Source organism: Sus scrofa, chromosome 2 (genome assembly GCF_054392235.1).
Source record: "Sus scrofa isolate SSC_HxYL_T2T_F1_AM1 chromosome 2, Sscrofa_HxYL_maternal_Yorkshire_Landrace_v2.0, whole genome shotgun sequence".
In the NCBI taxonomy this organism is placed as follows: domain Eukaryota; kingdom Metazoa; phylum Chordata; class Mammalia; order Artiodactyla; family Suidae; genus Sus; species Sus scrofa.
This window is the reverse complement of record NC_139384.1, coordinates 49,219,044-49,236,696: the sequence shown is the minus strand read 5'-3', so window position 1 is coordinate 49,236,696 and position 17,653 is coordinate 49,219,044.

The window sequence follows — 17,653 nt, the reverse complement described above, 5'->3', positions numbered from 1 at the left end:
ATAATATTCTATTGCATATATATAACACCTTCTTTATTCATTCATGTGTTGATGGACATTTAGGTTGTTTCTATGTCATGGCTATTGTAAATAGTGCTACTATGAACATAGGGGTGCATGTATCTTTCCAAAACAATTTTTTTTGACAAATCTACTTTAAACCCCAGCATGCTATCACAACTATTTTAATGTTTGCACATTCTCTTTCATTCATGGTCTGCTTATAGACACATTTTAAATATCTACTAACCTAATATTTCATATCCTTAATTTTTTAAATTTAGCAAAGTATAAACATTTTTTTTTTGTCTTTTGTTTTTTGTTGTTGTTGTTGTTGTTTTTGTTGTTGTTGTTGTTGCTATTTCTTGGGCCGCTCCCGCGGCATATGGAGGTTCCCAGGCTAGGGGTCCAATCGGAGCTGTAGCCACTGGCCTACGCCAGAGCCACAGCAACGCGGGATCCAAGCCGCGTCTGCAACCTACACCACAGCTCACGGCAACGCCGGCTCGTTAACCCACTGAGCAAGGGCAGGGACCGAACCCGAAACCTCATGGTTCCTAGTCGGATTCGTTAACCACTGCGCCACGACGGGAACTCCAGCAAAGTATAAACATTTAATATATTTTTATGGCTTTTAATACTACTATTGGTAATGACTTTATACAATTCTAGAGGCAGATAAATGTTAAGGACTATAATATCATACATTATTACAATGACAAATATTAAATATTATTTTAATCTGTAATTCTTTGATTACTACTCAGGAGAACTATTTCTCAGGATAAGTGTTTAGTATTTGTATTTTGTTCTTTGTAAATTTTATCTTTATTTCCATAGGTCATGAATCTATCGATCTTGGGTTTTATTTTTCTTTTAAATTTTAATTACTCCTTAATATACATGTATCAGGTAGTTGCATAGTTAATAATCTTTGGTTACAATTTTTTTCCCAGCTTGTTGTCTACGTTTTAATTTCATGTCCTTGTTTTACATTTTAAATGTTTCACACTCAATATGGTCTATAATATTTAAAAAATTAATTCCTCCTTTACTTCAAAGTTATGAAACTTGTCCCTTAGCAAGTGATGCCCCTGCATTCTATTTCTGTTGGCTCTTCTACAATTTGAGGCAGGTTAGTTTGTTTAGCAGAGATTGGATTTTGCTCAAGTTTGAGACTTCGACATTCAGAGGATAAAACAGAAACTCTTCTATTTTTGGCTCCTGGAGACATTAGGTACATTCCTGGGGATGTTATGGGAACTTTACTTGAAACACTGGGGCTCTATGAAGACAGAATTGTTCACTTCTAAAATCAAATCGAGTGCATCTGGTCTAAGTCCTTGCTGCATGCAAAAGCTCCTATAGGTAACACCAGGAAGTGCTGGGTTCAAATCCTCACTACTTACTAGTTAACTAGTTTGGAAGGGATCAGCAGTGTGGTTGGAGGCAAGTCGCTTAACCATCTGGGAGCCTCATTTTGTTTTACTGGAGATAAATGCATATGAAAATGCGTAGCATAGAGCAGCCAAAAATCCAACTCAACTTTTAAATTCTTTATGTTAATGCAATATTCAAGATTATCTAATTTTCTTCATGAGTCAGAAAAGGGAGTGGTTCTATATTAAATTTTTCCTTGCTAATCACATTTGGCTAGATGTACCAGAAATTAGCCACCCCTCAAAAGATAACTAGAATATTCCTGCTGTCTGTTCAGGACAAAGCAGTGGTTTTCATCCTGTTCCACTCCTTATATTAGGTCTTAAGACAAATCTATGAAGTGAATGGAGTATTAGGTAACTCTTCTCTTAGAAAAGAAAACTAGGGCCCAGGAAGTTTCAGTGACCTGCCAGTGTCACACAGAAGTGCCTCCAACAAAACAAAGAGTCTCCTAGTCCCATGTTCTTTCCACTTGCAAGTTGTTCCCTCTAGGTGGATTTGTTGAACTGGATAATCTCTGATCCCTTTCAAACCAGTTAACATAGTTATTAAAAACTTCAGCTCTGGGAGTTCCCACTGTGGCTCAACAGGTTAAGAACCCAGCTGAAATACACAAGGATATAGTTTGATCCCTAGCCTCACTCAGTGGATTAAGGATCCAGTGTTGCTGCAAGCTGCGGCATAGGTCACAGATGCGTGGATCCAGTGTTGCTGTGGCTGTTGCATAGGCCAGCAGCTGCAGGTCCGATTCAACTCCTAATCTGGGAACTTTCATATGCCTCAGGGGCAGCCCTAAAAAAAGACAAAAAAAGCAAAAAAAAAAAAAAAGAAGAAGAAGAAGAACTTCAGCTCCAGATTCCAAGAGACCTGGCAGGGTGCAAACTCCAACTCTACTACTTATAAGCAGTGAGACCTTGTACTAGTCAATGAACCTCTTTCAACCACAATTACCTCATCTGTGGTGTGGCGCTAATAATTTTACCAAACTTAACAGGTTTCAGAGAGAGCAAAAAAGAAACCATGCAAGTAAAGCCCTTAGCACAGCATCTGGCAGGTAGTGAGTGCTCAAAGCTAGTCAGCTGAAAATGAGAAGACTAACCAAACGTCTAGGATACTTGGGTTTAGCGATCTGAACTCAAATTTGAGTCAAGGCATCCAAGTGCTTGATCCATCAACTAGCACGTACTCTCATGGTGGCCTCTGGAGTTTTCCCAGTGCTACATCTTTGGGCCCTATTTGGCATTTCAGGCACAGAGCCATCCACGCCAATTCTTTGGGCGGGTACCACATTCCTCACCCATCCCAGCTGGAAACAGCAGAACTGCACACAACAGAAGAAAAGATGGTCGATTCTCAGTGGTGTGCGGTGTTTAGTGTCAGTTTATTGAGTGCTGGCCCTCCTAAGGGGGAACCCCAAGACCCTGAACTTGACTCCACTGTAGAGTTTAACTATCCATTTAGTAATGGCAGTAACCTGATCCTCTCTAGCTGCTCCCAAGGCTGCTTGTGCCCCTCTGTGTGCCTTTCTCATTGAACCTCTCACACTGGGCCGTAATTCTATGTAGCCCAGATGTGGCTGGCCTGCTGGGGGCACCATGACTGCCACCAAGCTTCTAGGGCCAAAACTTTACATTCCTTCTCCCACAAAAAAGCCAACTCCAGCAGCAAAGAGAGTAAAAGGGATTCCTTAGGAAGGCCAAGGAGAGGGCTGTATCACACACCATATGGAATAATAGATAAAAAGCTCAGCTTTGAAAGCTCACTGTTCTTGTTAAAGCCCCCTGCCGGGGTACTGACAGCCTGACCTCCGCTCTTTCTTTCCCACAGACTCATTCCTTTTGGTGTTTCCAGCAATTTGGCTCTAGCCGTGGCCTTGAATATCCCACAAAAATGTGAGAGCCAGCTGGTCCTGTCTCCCCTAGAAAGTGTTTCAACCACCATATCTATTCTCACCCAATCAAGCTTCTGACATCAAAGCCCCACCTCTGAGCATTTCATCAAAAAATTTACCCAGCAGGAGTTCCCATCATGGCTCAGAGGTTAACAAAACCAACTTGTATCCATGAGGATGTGGGTTCAATCCCTGGCCTCACTCAGTGGGTTAAGGATCCAACATTGCTGTGAGCTGTGGTGTAGGTCGCAGACGCGGTTTGGATCCCACATTGCTGTGGCTGTGCTATAGGCAGACAGCTATAGCTCTGACTCAACCCCTGGCCTGGGAACTTCCATATGCTGCAGTGCAGCCCTAAAAAGACCAAAAAAAAAATTTACCCAGCAGATTTAAAGCCCTTCTATGGGGGTGTGTGTATGTGTGTGTGTGTGTGTGTGTGTGTGAAGATTCTACCAAGAAAATAGTATTATCTCAGTAATGATTCTCTTGATTTCATGTGCCTTCAAGCTTGCTGGACTATGAGCTCTGTGATAAGAGCAGTTTATCTGATGCTCCCTATGCCAAGCACTAATCTAGGTGATTGACATGGACTTATTCATTTGTTCTCGTGACAGATCTTGATACAATTAAAGATGATCATTGCTCTGGTTTAACAGATGAAGCCTGAGGTATGGAAAGTTAAGTAGCTTGTCTGAGGTCACACAGCAATTGGCAGGCCTGGCATTCCAACCTGGTTGGCTCCAAAGCCATCAGTCTGAAGCAATAGGCCACAAAAGCAAAGGCTGAATGGTTCTCAGGCCCCAGTTCCCAGCCCTGTGCACAAAGAAGCCCCCACACTAAAGAGGTGTCGACTGTTTTCTGAGGAGCCAGATTTGGTTGGTCTTATTTCCTGTCTTCTATTTTGGAACACCTGTTCCCCTCTCTTCCGCTTCATCATTCAATTCAACTAAAAAATATATATATATATCACATATGGAGTTGTCTCTCATGTGCTGGGCACTGTGCCTGGCCATGGAGAAACAAGGAGATAGAAGGCAGAGTCCTTGTCCTTGCGTGAAAAGGTCACTGCAGGTGAGAAAGACACGGTATCCGATCAAGTATAAGACACCATTGAAAATACCACATGGGAGACCTTAGAATACAGAGGTGACTCCGCAGGTGAGAGCGTTCCTTCTGGATGGAGAGGCACGGGAATGGTGCCTGAAAGAAGTGGTAACCAGGCTGGATTTTAAGAAAACGGGGATGGAAAAGAAATTAACTCTCAGCTGGAAAGTCACAGCATTGTGTCTCAGTTCCATTCCGCTGTGTGATAGAGGTTGAGTGGAAGAAGGAGAGCTGTCAGAGGTGGAAATGCAGAAGAGGTCGGCTTGAAGCAGCCTTGACACGCAGCCAGCAGCCTGACACGCCCCCTGATGGAGACCGGGAAGCAGAGAAGAACCTGGCAGGGGGCCAGGGTAATTTTCCAGCAGAACGGTCTTCACTGGGCCATGTTCTCTGTCCAGCTAATTACTTTCCACAAAGGCCAGGAATGAGTCAAACTGACCCATGGGAAGCCTCGGGGATGTGTGGGCCATGGGAAGGGATGGCATCATTGTTTCTTCAAGTTCTGATCCATAAAGCCACACAGATGGGAGGGTGAGCGACTGTATCCCCAACACTCCCACAACCCAGGTATTGATTGACTCCAAAAATGCTGGCCTGATGAATGATTGAATGAATGAATGAATGAAATGGAGACTAGGAAGAGACAGCTTTTATGTGGCCGAGTAAACTTGAACTGACTTGAATTGGGTACCTTCCAACTGGGCTCTTCACCCTGGGGACACTGGGGCAGCTTAGATAGTCCATCATCCCGTCTTCTCAGGGAGGTCCACATATTGGAACTCAGGCTCCAGCCCAGAATCTGGTAGCTGGTAATGAAAATGTAAACCCCTGCTACTGACACTATTAAAATTCCACATCAAGACCAGCAAAGCAACCCTCCTGAGTGGAGTCTTCTTTCTGCCTCCAGTCTATCCCTAGAACAGTCTATTGGAGTTGCTGTTCTAAAATAGAAATCAGATGGAAACTCTTGCCCTGTGGGAAACAACTCCCCCTCACCTATCCTGAAAGGGGGATTGACATTCACAAGAGCCTACAATGTTCTGTGACTGCGCTAGGAATTTATACTTCACCTTATTTCACCCTATCAACTGCCCTCTGAGGCAGGCCTTATGTCCCCATCTTATAATCACGGATGCTGAGACTCAGAGAGGTAAAGGAACGTGTTCTCAATGATGCAGCTATTAAATGAGGGAACTCGGAGTCAACTCACTCCAAATCCCCAGGATGTTTTTCCTCCGACTGTACAGGCAGAAATCCTTTCCCTTGTACCACACTGTCCAAAAGCTTTTGTAGGAGTTCCCGTTGCAGCTCAGCAGAAAATGAATCCAACTAGTAATCATGAGGTTGCGGGTTCGATCCCTGGCCTCGCTCAGTGGGTTAAGGATCCCGTGTTGCTGTGGCTATGGTGTAGGCTGGCAGCTGTAGCTCCGATTCGATCCCTAGCCTAGGAACCTCCATATGCCTGGGTGGGGGACGGGGGCTAACAAAAAAGAAAAAAAAAAAAGCTTTTGAGGGTTACAGGGCCTTCAAGAGCTGACTCCAGTCCACATTTTCAGCCTTATCTCCCTCCTCGTCCCTCTCTCCCTGAGCCCCTGCCACAACTAACCATGAGGTATTTGGCTCCTGCATCACAGACCTTTTGCAGTGCTGTTGTCTGTAAACCTTCCCCCTTTCTCCTCCTGACAAACTCCTATTCATCCTTCAAGATCCAGCTTAAATATCCCCTCCCTGTGAAAGTTTCCCTGATGACACAAGGCTCCCGTTGCCCTTAGTACCTACCTCCATCACTGCAAGCAGCTCTCAGTATCTTCCTGTCTGACATCCTGTTAGCCACAATTCCATGTTTAAAAATCCATTTCAGGGAGCTTCTGTGTGCTGCCAGGCCTCCAGCTAGGCAGATGCCACCCCCTCTCTGTGGAAAACACTCACACAGCCCTCCCAACAATGAAATCAGGCAATTGTTTTAAAACAAAATCCTTCCCGGCTGGAATTAACCATCAGGTAAGCTATGGTTTTATTCACAGTGCAGTTTGTGAGTATGCAGTGATTTTTCCCGTTTTGCATAAGGCACTACATTCTTCCTTTTTAAAATTATGACTATGGAATGTATGGGCTATGATACCTTGACATTAAATTAGCCTCACACTGTCCCTGCTCCTCCCACTCCTGTTCTATCAATAGTAGACTGTGCTGAGAGCAGGACAAATGAATCAAATGTGACACCACTTTACCAGGGAGGCTGAAGCTCAGGATTATGGAATAGCTGGCTGAGGGGTTGTGATCCACACACAAGCCACTGTGCCACTCATTTTCTGCTGATCTTGTTCTTTTGGCTGGAAGAGTGTGCCTTCTGTGCACCTGATTGAGCCGGTCATGAAGATAATAACTATGATTACTAATATAAAAATAAATAGCTATCGTTGATTGCTTACAGTGTTCCAGGCAATTTCATAGGCTTTGTCATTCTACCCTCACCACAAGCTTGCAAACATGATAGTTTTGTGACTGAAAACAGGTCCTGGAGTCAGACATATGTGGATTGCAATCCTGACTCTCCATTTCTTCACGTTATGACCCTGGGCAAGTCATTCAGACTCTCTAAGCCACAAAATCCTCACGTGTATAAAAAAATTTAAGAGTAATACACATGCCTGTCCTTGAGTTGCTGTGAGAAGCACATTCATCGCAGTATGGAAGACCCAGTAACTATTTATCATCTTACTATCCCTATTATGTAGGATGAAGACACTGTGGCTCAGAGAAGCTAAGTAGCACACTATTAAGTGGTCAAGCTGGGATTTGAGTCCAGATCTGTTTCTTTCCAGTGCAGCAGAGAGGTACTGCCCAGTCGCCTGGGTTCAAACGCTGGCTCTGCTCCTCACGAAGCTTTGTGATCTTAAACAAGTCACTGGCCCTTTTCTCTGTGTCTCTGTCTCTCCATTTGTAAAATGGATGTGATGGATTTGTTGTGACAATTAGGTGTGTTGGTATATGTACGACTCTTAGGAGAGTGCCTGAAATACAGTAAGTGCTATGCAAGTGTTTGCTATTATACTGAAGTTCTTGATTTTCCAACATTGAATCTGGTTGAATGCCCATCTCAGTAGTTAGGGCAAGTGAAGATGGACATGTGAGCAGTTGCTCTGGACAGTTCAGTCCTTTCTGCTTCTCTACGATATTTCTCAGGTAGGTCCCTAAATCTCTAGGATAAACATCCCCAGTTTCCTCAACTGCTCCTAATTATATTGTTATAAAAACTGTCCCCACTGCCAACTATATCCTGATTGCTTCATCCTCTAGAGGAGAGTTTCTCAAGCTTGACACTATTAATACCTTGTCTTGATAACTCTTTGTCGTGGGGGGTGGCGTAGAGGTGGGGGCTGTCCTGTGCAGTGTAGGGTGTTTAGCCGAATCCCTGGATTCTAAACACTACATGTCAGTAGCATTCCCTCCCACTGTGACAGCCAAAAATGTCTCCAGCCTTTGAATTGTCACCTGAAGGTCAAAATCATCCCCAGTTGTGAACCACTGGGGTAGAGCTTGGCCCCCCAGTTGACAAAATTCTCAGAGTAGAGTCTGAAGCTGGATGTGCAACACTGACCATCTTTGAAGGCGGCTGCAGATGATTTTAACTCCTTTGACCATGGAGTAGCTCTGCTTTGCAGTTGAACTTGCTGACCGCTAAGACCCCTAAGTCTTTTTCATACTGCCTGTGCAGATGAATTTTTAGTCTTAAGTACATCTATGCTTCAGAAATGCATTAGAGACTGCTCCAAGGCCCAGCCTGTATATGATTACCAGGGTATTCCTTTCTCAAAACCACCTTCCCCCAATCCCAGAAGTGGCCACGCTCTTCTATTCTTCCGTCCCCAGTCATCTGCAAGGCCCAGTGCAAACGCCATAGCCCTAGAAATTACCCCAGACCCTTCTTTAAAACTCTTCTTTCCCAATTCTCTTTGCATCCTACAATCTCATAGAAGATTGTCAGCTCTTTGAGAGCAAGGGCTTACTCGGGAAATCTTACAGTTCCATTCATCTGCTTAGTGCAAAATCTGTCCCAGTGAATGTTGTTTGGATGGAGTTAATGTCCTGACCAGCTCATAAACCCTTCAGCCTCTCCTTGTGTCCTACTATATCAACACTCAGCAATTCTCCCTGGCATTGTTTATGCCTTGCGCATACTCCATCCACTTACCCCCATAACCAATCTCCAGATACATCCTCCAATTTAGTCAGCCCACTGCTTCTGCCCGGGAACAAGCCTGCCTTATAGTCCACAAATAGCTGCTTTCCTAACCTGAAACACCTACCTCATCCTTAAATCCTAGTCATCTTCTCAGGCATAGCTCAGCTCATATTTAGCTGCTTTAGATCCATTTTGGAATGAGACAGGAAATAAAATGCAAACCCTATTTTCACAGCTGAGCCTTTTCCTTTGTTCTCAAAGGCAGAATCCTTGGGTGATTAATATAGGCTCTCCAATCAGACAGACATGGGTTCACATCACACATCTGTAAATTTTATAGTGCTTTGACTTCAGGGAAATCACGTCACTTACTTCCATGTACGTGTCTATAGCACAGGATAGATGAGAAGAGTGAGGAAATGCGTGTAAAGCATGTAGCCAGAGCCCAGCACATGATAAGCACTCCAGAAACAGCAGTTGTCATCAGGTCTGTCTGCCCTGAATAGTCCACCTCCTACTGATCTCCCTTCTGAATTCCTACTGTCCATAGACTATGTGCCACCTAAGGTACCCCTTCACTATACACTGTCTTAAATTATTCACTTGTATGAGTTTAAGGCTTGGTCATGTCTCTCTAAATAGACTGTTTAAATACTCTGGCACCAGGAACTCATTCGTTGGACACGTGTCGGTGGTATATTCACTATAAGCACTGGGCTAGGTCATGTGGATGGAAAGTGCACAGATCTCTCAAGCTTGGACCCTGACCTCTAGGAATTTATAATTTAGGGAGAAAGAGAAACTATGTACCATAAAGAGTTATAACCATGCGGAATGACTAGTGTCATTGATGTAAGAGTCCAAAAGGCAAGAAGAACCCCCATTGGCTGGGATGATCAAGACAGATTCAGGAAGTCTGGTACTTACAGAGATGGAGGATGATGAGAGAATGCTTTATGGGCAGATGGAACAGGTTAGGCAAAAACTTGGAGGTGGGAAAGCAAGAAGCTTCTGTGGGAAACTGAGGACCTCTGTGTGACTCTAGCTTAGGGCATGTGAAAGGCAGCAGTGGGAGATAAGGCGGGGAGGCAGAAGCGGCCTTGAATATAAGACTAAAGAAGTTGTACTTCATTCATGTGGGGTAGGGAGTAACTGAAGACTTGGCCAAGGGAAAGGCTGGCTTAAATTTGGGTGACTAGAAGATAATTCCAGAAGGCGAAGAAGATCCTTCGTGAGACCACAATAACAATTCAGGTATGAGATGAAGGGGGTTAACTTGGGGAAATAGTTGTGAAGATGGAAGAGAGGGACAGATGTAGGCAAGACCCTGGGATGTGGAAAGAACGTGGATTACTATGTGGTCTTCACTTCTTCCTCTGCAGTTCTCACCACAGCCACAGGGGTCCTTTGGGGTTTATACATCAGATCATGTCACTTTTCTGATCAAAACCTTCCAAAGTCTTCTCATCACAACTTACAACTTAATTCTAAGCCCCTTTCCATTCTTTTCAGCACAATCTCTATGTGCTGCTTCTCTGGCCTCATCTCTTTACTTTCAACCTGTCACTTGATGCCTTCGAGCCACTGATCTTTTGCTGCTCCTCAAGCATCCTCTCCTCCCTGGGCCTTTGCACCTGCTGTTCCCACTGCCTGGTACATTCTTTCTCCCAATATCCACATGGCTTGATCCTTTATCTCATTTTGTCCTCTCCTCAAATCTACCTCCTCAAAGAGACTTTCTCTGATGAAAATAAGCCCCATCCCACCTCGCGCTTTCTTTTTTTTTTCTTTTTTTAAATGATTTTTATTTTTTCCATTATAGTTGGTTTACAGTGCTCTGTCAATTTTCTACTGTACAGCAAAGTGACCCAGTCACACATACATATATACATTCTTTTTCTCACATTATCCTCCATCATGTTCCATCATAACTGACTAGATATAGTTCCCAGTGCTATGCAGTAGGATCTTATTGCCTATCCATTCCAAAGGCAAGAGTTTGCATATATTAACTCCAGGTTCCCAATCCATCCCACTCCCTCCCCCTCCCCCTTGGCAACCATAAGTCTATTCTCCATGTCCATGAGTTTCTTTTCTGTAGAAAGGTTCACTTGTGCCATATGTTAGATTCTAGATATAAGTGCTATCATATGGTATTTGTCGCTTTCTGACTTACTTTACTTAGTATTAGATTCTCTAGTTCCATCCATGTTGCTCCAAATGGCATTATTCTGTTCTTTTTTATGACTGTGTAGTATTCCATTGTGTATACATACCACATCTTCTTAATCCATTCATCTGTCGATGGACATTTAGATTGTTTCCATGTCTTGGCTATTGTGAATAGTGCTGCAATGAACATGTGTCTTTTTCAAGAAAAGTTTTGTTTGGATATATGCCCAAGAGTGGGATTGCTGGGTCATGTGGTAGTTTTATATTGAGTTTTCTGAGGAACCTCCATACTGTTGTACCTATTTACACTCCCACCAACAGTGGAGGAGGGTATTCTCCACATCCTCTCCAGCATGTGTTCTTTGTGGACTTGTTAATAATGGCTATTCTGACTGGGGTGCCACCTCTCACTTTCTCTCTGCTTTATTTTTATTGATAGCACTTATCATTTACTAATGGACAGAATCATACATGGTGATGTGTTTACTGGTAGGTGTCCCTGCTAGAATGAAAGTTTCCATACTGCCATATCCTCCAAAATAAGCGAATGACTAAATAAAGGGGGAAATCAAGGAGACACCAGCATTTCTGATCTAGAATAATGAGAAGCCTGTGGAGAGCTGCTGTTGACCAAGGTGGGATATACAGGAGAAGGAAAAAAGAAAGATACAATCAGTTTCCAACATTTAATCTGCAGGGACCCCAGTAAATGATCTTACATGGTAGCTGGGGGGGAAAAAAGGGAATTCAGGAGGGTGTTAGGACTCAGGAATCAGCCACAGAGAAGTGATTACTCAGCCATGAGACTGAATGGGTCAACAGTAGGGAACCAAAGAGCCATCAAAATGAGGAAACAGTCAGGGGAAGAGAGGTTTTTAATAGCTGCCCACTGTGCTTGGGAGTAAATCCCAAACCTTCTCCATGCCCACATGACCCTGTATGCTCTTCCCTCTGTTTACGGTCCTGACCTCATCTCCCCGCCACCTTCAGCCACTCTGACCTTCTTTTAGTTTCTTGAGTTTGCCAAGCACCCTCTCACCTCAGAGCTTTCACAGTTTTCCTTCCTTTTCCTGGAAGCCACTCCTCTAGACTCGCCATTCCTCACCCAGCTAACACTTATTCATCCTGCAGATCTCAGCTTAAATAGCACTTCCTCAAACTGGCCTTCCTTGGCTTCCCCTCCCCCAGTCTTCCTCCCTGTTATATGCTTTTGGAACACTTTTTTTTTTTTTCTTTTCTTTTTAGGGCCACACCTGCGGCATATGGAAGTTCCCGGGCTAGGGGTTGAATCAGCGATGCAACAGCTGGCCTGTAGTCACAGCAAGGCGGGAACAGAGCCACGTCCGTGACCTACACCACAGCTCATGGCAACGTCAGCTCCTTGAACTGACTGAGCAAGGGCAGGGGTCAAACCTACGTCCTCATGGTTACTAGTTGGGTTGGTTACCTCTGAACCACAGTGGGAACTACCTGCTTTTGTAACGCTCTTGCAACTATGTGAATACACACACACATGCAACAGGTAACTGATACAGAGAAAATAGATGACTGCCGAGTCTGTCCTCTTAGCCCCTATGCTTCAGGGAACAGTGATGATGCCTGTGTAATTCACTCCTGTGTCCCCAGAACCTAGCACAGTTTTCGTTCATAATAGATGTTCAATAAAAACATGCTGAGTGAATGAAATGAAAGAGTAGCCAGAAAGGTAGGAGGAGAACCAGAAATGTGCAATGACATGCGGTCAAGGTGGACTTTTTGAGTGGGAGCAAGGCATTGATACTGTCCGATGCTGCTGAGTGTGGTAGGCGGAAAGCCAAGGAAAACAAAGCATCCAAGGCCGAGACTCTCATGGCTTTAGGTATCCAATTTAAGTGTGGTGATGAGGAAGGGAGAAGAGGTGCCAAGTCCTGACGGCAAGGAATGAAGGAGAGAGTGCATGGAAGATCAAATTCAGACGAGAGGGAGGATGGATGCTGGAGTAGCAGTCACAAAAAGGAATTTGGGAGTAAAGGAAAACTCCCCCCCCCACCACCTTTTTTTTTTTTTTTGGTCTTTAGGGCTGCACCTGAGGCATATGGAAGTTCCCAGGCTAGGAGTCAAATCAGAGCTACAGCTGCTGGCCTACACCACAGCCACAGCCGTGCCAGATCCAAGCCGCATCTGCAACCTGCACCACAGCTCATGGCAATGCTGTGTTCTTAACCCACTGAGCGAGGCCAGGTATTGAACCTGCGTCCTCATGGATTCATAGAGAAAGACGAAATATTTAAAAACAGGTAGGAGATAATAGATGGTGCAAACCACCTGAAGAGAAAGGGAACTGAAATGGGGACTCAAATGGAGAAGCTGGAGGTGGGAGTTGGGGTGGGGGGTGGAGGAGACTCGGAAAGTCTAGGCAGATGCCACACGCTGCATGTGCATTGGGCCATTTGATCCTTTCTACAAATCCCTTTGAGGCAGATACTTTTTTTTTTTTTTTTTTTTTTTTTTTTTTTTGTCTTTTCTAGGGCCGCACCCACGGCATATGGAGGTTCCTAGGCTAGGGGTCTAATCAGAGCTGTTGCTGCCAGCCTACACCGCCGCCACAGCAACTTGGGATCCAAGCTGCATCTGTGACCTGCACCACAGCTCACAGCAACACGGGATCCTTAACCCACTGAGAGAGGCCGGGGATCGAACCCGCAACCTCATGGTTCCTAGTTGGATTCGTTAACCACTGAGCCACGACGGGAACTCCTGAGGCAGATACTATTATCACATCCACCTAGGGGTGAGGAAAGAAAGGCTTGAAACATTAAATAAATTATCCTTAAAAAAATCATCCTGGGACACAAAACTACTTGATACCTGTGCTGGAATTCAAGCTCACGTGTGTCTGTTTCCAAAGCCCATATTTTTCCATCATTCTTCATAAGCACCCCAAAGGATGAAGGGGAAGAGAAAGATTTTCCCCTCTGAGATGGGAAAAAAGGGAACGTGGGGAAGGGAAGGGAGAGCTCAAGTGGGATGGCCTGTCTTCCCCAGTCGAGGAGGAGCCAAAGGTGGAAAGCTTGACTCTAGGAAGTGGCAAGGTTTAGAAGATGTTAGCAAGTGGAGGAGGGAAAGAGCTACAGGTGATGAGAGGCTGACCATGCAGCAGAGGGAGTCCTTCTGAAGTAGCACCAGAGGTATTTGGAATGGATTCAAAGAGCCTGGTTTCCTGAACTTCCCTGGCAACGGGGAGACATGGAGACAATGCAGAGGGTTTGTCCACGCTTAGAAACTGGCAAGGAGCGATGAGCAAGGAGGCTGCCACAGAAAAAGAAGGGAGCCAGACTAAGAGTAGCATCTTTGTGACAAGTGATTCTGGGGTCGGGACTCAGCTGAAGTTAGAGACATTAGGAGATCTTTGATTCTAAAAATGGGGCGGGGGGATGTTTAGGCCAGCATATTGGAAGTTTCTTCAGTGTGAGGTGGGTGTCCTCAAGAGAGACCATGGGAGTTGGAGAGGTCAAGGCTGTGATCCTGGTGGGGAAATTCTTGAGAAAGGAGGGGGGCACCTGCCCAGAAAGTCAGTAAGTCATGGCACCAGGGAGTGTTGAATGGATGGAGTAGGCCCCAGAAGAGGGAAGGCCCTCGAAGGACCATGATAAGACTGTGGCCTCTGGGTGGGTGAGAAGGCATATGCTTATTGCTCCTCCACGAGAGAAGGCAGACAGGTGGAGCATGAGTGGCCCCAGGGGAGAACTCAACGGAAAGGATCAAGGTCTTGCCAAGGCAGCCAGGTTCCCTTGAAACAGTGGCAGTAACGCTAGAGGTTGTTGAACGCCCAGGGAAATTTAGTCCTGCACCAAAGCCCCAGCAATTGGAGCCTAGAAGGAAAGGAAGATTGACTTCAGAAGAGGAATGAGATGACGGAGGAAGGAGAGCTAGGAATGGCAGTATCTGAGGTGGCACGTGGGGTGTTGAGTTTAAATAATAGTGATGAATTCGCTCCAAAAATAATCGCTGAGCACCTCGGTGCTACAGGAGGAATGCAGACAAGACTCCATCCACACCCTTGAGAAGCACCATTTAACAGAGAAAACAGATTAATAGCTTCATGGTTTGAATGTAGGCAGTTGGCTCAGGTTCGAATCCCAGGTTTGCCACTTGCCACTTGGAGTCGATGAGCTATTCTAACTCTCTCAGTGTCAATTTTCTCATCATTGAATGGGGATAATAATAAGACCCACCTCATTGGCTTGTTATGAAGATTAAACGAAATGATACAGGAAGGGAAGCTAGCACAGGGCCTGGAGCACAGCTGTCATTAATGCTAATGCTAATTATTAGCATTAATCAGAATAAAAAGGAGACGTGCCAAGATACAGGTATGATCAGAGTACTTTTATGACTGAAAGAAATCTGGAAAATACTTCTCATTTTAGGGTAAGGAGTTTCATCAAATCAAAACGTAAAACTCAAAAGCCATTAAGGAAAACATGGTCATATTTGTGGACATAACACCGTGAAGCTTAAAGAGCACCTTTTATATGACGAGTCACATTATGAAGTTAAAAGCCTAAATTAAAAATGTGGAAAAATATGCTTTAGCTCTATAACAAACAAAAGTTTACAGGCATGATATTTTAAAAGCCGTGCCAAAAGTCAAATTCATGGAGACAAAACGCTGGTTGCCAGGAACTAGAGGGAGGGACGATGGAAACTTACTCTTTCATAGGCACAGAGTTTTGTGAGATGGAAAGGGTTTGGAAGACAGATGATTGTGATGGTTACACAACAATGTGTACCAATGCCACTGGACTGAACACTTAAAATGGTTAAGATGCGGTTAAAAAAAAAAATGTCTTTTTAGGGACGAACCCACGGCAGTGGAAGTTCCCAGGCTAGGGGTTGAATCAGAGCTACAAGCTGCCGGCCACAGCCACAGCCACAGCCATGCGGGATCAGAGCTGAGTCTGTGACCTACACCACATCTCACAGCAATACCGGATCCTTAACCCACTGAGCGAGGCCAGGGATCGAACCTGCATCCTCATGGATGCTAGTCGGGTTCGTTACCACTGAGCTATAATGAGAACGCTGGTAAATTTTATGTTATGTGTATTTTACTACAATTTTTCTTTTTTCTTTTTTTTTTTACTGCAATTTTTCAAAAAGCCATTACAAATGAATAAGAAGTGAAACTGAACACTCAACAGGAAAATGAGTGATGGAGGCAAATCGTTTATAGACAAAGGACACAAGTGGTGATTAAATATGAAAAACTATTCCACATCCAACAGCAATTAAAGATAGGAAAGTTTTTGACCAATCTGATAACAAAGGGGAAACAGTGATAATACCCAGTCATGGCTGTGAAGATTCAGACATCCATACAAACTGTGGATAGAAGTGTAACTGAGCTTTTTCAAAAGACAATCAGGCTGTAACTTTCAAAATACAAAATGGGACACCATTTGGTGCAACAACAGAGAAATAGCCACTCAAATGTATAAAGACATTTATCTCAGTATTGCTTGTAATTAAAAAAAAGAGAGAGAGAGCTACTTAAATAGCCCTCAAGAAACTGATTTTTTAAAATAGTGGTACAAGCACATAATAGACTGATAATCAGCCACTGAAAAATCAAGGTTGTTCTCTTCTAATGCGAAAAGAAAAATGAGAGATAGTCATTGACAAATGTCATTCCATAGTATTATTGTATCATCTGTATTTAACTCTCTAAAAGTATACCATGGTTCCTTTCTTTATTTAAAATAAAAGATTTAATGTCTGTTTGTAAATGCAGAGAAAAGAACCCAATAGTACCAATGGCTACCTGGAACCATGAAAATGGGAAGGGAAGATTTCACTTTTGATGTTTGCTCGAGTTTCCTAGGAGTATTTTCTAATTTTGTGGTAGAAGAAACAACCAAGGGAAAATGCGGAAGAAATCAAAATGTTTCAGGAGCCCAGAAACAGGGGTAACTAACAGCTTGGGGGAAAGTGTCACAACAAGATGATGTATGAAAAAGGTGCTGCCAGGTGAATAGGGATGTGTTAAGTGGGGAAGATGATGAGACATCCCAGGATGAGAGAGCAGGCACCTGGGAAGCAAAGAGGAATGGGGCTGGGGAGCTGACCAGGTAGGAAAAGGCACTGAATTAATAAAATCAACTCCCTCAAGTTACAAGTGGAATGTTGGCTTAAGAGGGTACGGTGGGGGGTGAGGAGAGGGGGTAAGGAGTTTCTGCTGTGGCTCAGCGGCTTAAGAACCTGATAGAGTCTCCAAGAGAATGCAGGCTCCATCCCTGGCCTCGCTCAGTAGGTTAAGGATCTGGCATTGCCACAAGCTGCAGTGTAGGTCACAGATGCAGTTAGGATCCTGCGTTGCTGTGGCTGTGGCGTAGGCTGGCAGCTATAGTTCTGATTCAACCCCTAGCCTGGGAACGTCCATATGCCACAGGTGGGGCCATAAAAAGCAAAAATAAAGAGTACTGTGGGCCCTCTGTATCCATGGGTTCTGCCTGAGGGATTCAACCAACTGCAGACTGTGTACTATATTCACTATCCCAGGTTGGTTGAATTCCTGGATGCAGAATCGGGGATAGAAAAGGTGATTAATGGGACTTGAGCATCCGCAGATATTGGCATCTGGAATGGATCCTGGAACCAGTTCCCCATGGATACCCAAGAAGTGCTGAACCTTCCTTCACCCAAATGTATTAAGTGGGCACCTGCTATGTGTTTTGGATACAATAATAAATAAAACTCACATGAATCCTTTTCCTTTCAAATTGCTTTTTTAACAGCACCTAGTCCCACTGAGGACCTGCTGTTCCCTCCTAGAAACACCTGTGAACTAATCAGTTTTTGTATAAATAGCATTTAATTTT